This window comes from Limulus polyphemus, unplaced genomic scaffold (genome assembly GCF_000517525.1).
Source record: "Limulus polyphemus unplaced genomic scaffold, Limulus_polyphemus-2.1.2 Scaffold3100, whole genome shotgun sequence".
Lineage (NCBI taxonomy): Eukaryota > Metazoa > Arthropoda > Merostomata > Xiphosura > Limulidae > Limulus > Limulus polyphemus.
In genome coordinates this window covers 78616-80213 of record NW_013668710.1, presented here as the reverse complement: position 1 = coordinate 80213, position 1598 = coordinate 78616, and the positions used below count along the sequence as shown (strand labels likewise).

At 30.5% G+C, this 1598-nt stretch overlaps 1 protein-coding gene across 3 annotated transcripts in view; it reads left to right on the top strand.

Annotated features, from left to right (window-relative positions):
• Window positions 1-253: 253 nt before the first annotated feature.
• Window positions 254-1598, top strand: part of LOC106468657 (solute carrier family 25 member 44-like) — a 9254-nt gene continuing 7909 nt past the window's right edge. The window contains exon 1 of one of the 3 annotated variants that reach the window (XM_022397010.1): window positions 254-447. The gene's annotated coding sequence lies outside the window, so the exon portion shown is untranslated. Of the gene's footprint in view, window positions 858-1598 lie in introns of all 3 variants that reach the window. The other 2 variants (XM_022397011.1, XM_013929092.2) reach the window with 2 other exon arrangements.

Sequence of the window (1598 nt, the reverse complement as noted above, 5' to 3'; positions counted from 1 at the left end):
CCAATAAATGCTTCCTGTTATTACGTTCGTGTTTTGTTTTATCTAGAAAACACTTAATACAAAATAGAAAGATCTATAAAGTCATCTAAACATATAAATAGATCTGAAATATCGTCTGAATCGTATACAAAACAAATAGATTATTTAATTAGTAATTCAAGTTTCCGTATCTCTTGGAATCGTCCCCTGGATCAGCGGTAACTTCCAATGCTAAAATCCGAGGTTCGATTTTCCGTGGTGGACAAAGCGCAGATAGTCTATTATGAAGATTTGTACTTAACAAATGTCAAATAAAGCCAAGTTCTTTTACACATTGTACCTGTAAACCGAAACCGTCTTGTTCTAGTTAGTCGTGGAGGGTTAACACGTGATTGTTACGAAAATGGAACTTTCCAGTAGAGGGCAATTTGTATCACGCCACTGCTTTACTGCATAGGGAGATTTGACGTAAGTCTATGGCAATTTCCAAATCCAAGTATGTGTAGATACGTGACACTAATAGTAATACCGAGTACTACTAGTACTAGGATTAACGTAGTTTTATCAGATGTATGACAACCTTATTTTTATTAGCACAAAAATAGGTTAAGCTTAGAAAGAACATAAAGTTTTATCTTACCGTATGCCTAATTGTGGAACTGAAAATTAAGTTTATGTTTAAACCTAATGCCACAATTAGTATAATATAAAGGAATAAGTGAGTTAAATTCAGGTTATATTTTAACCTGAATCTTAATGCTAAAGACAGAAGCCCGTGGAGAAAGAGCTGCCAAATTAACTGACTAATTACTAAATTATAATAATGTTGAAAACGTACACCATAGACTCGTACTCGTAGTATCGCTGTAGGACGACCGGTAAGAAGAATTAGAAATATAAATATACTTTTTAAGTGTTATAGCCTTCTTTATCTGTAACTTAGTCCAAATTAAAAATGATTTAACCTCCGGAAAATTTTTATTTTTCATTAAATTTAATTTTTAAAAACTGTGACTATGTTACTGTTACTAGTATTACTGTGTAGTGGTAGATGGAATTAACAATAATTCTTTATCCATATAAATTATAATTTCTTGAGAAGAACTAGACCGAAACTCAGACTTTTACATTAGATCTGTTTATCAGTTTCTGAAATAATTTAAAAAAAGAAAAGAACAAAATTGATGAAAAATAGCCCTGGTGTTTGAATTTTGAGAACATCATATGAATTGCATGGACACTGACTGATAGTGATAATAAATTATAAGGTGATATAGATTTAGAGAGCATAGGTGTGGGTACTTGTTACAGCAAAAACTTATAGCTTTACAATAATGCTAGCACTATAAAGTATAAAAACAGTAACTGAACATGACAAATCTAACTCTACAGTCTACTTACTGACAGTGATAGTGTTAAGGTAGTTAGCTTAGATTGTAATATTAATAGAAAAAAATTACTAATTCATGTGCTGTATATAGATATTACACTACTTTTTGTAAGTATTTAACTTTGTATGAAATACTGGTATGAATTTGATATTGTGTCATGTATGATCCTATTTGTGGATTAATATAGTCATACTCATAGGGTCATATGTCATTATATATATATATATA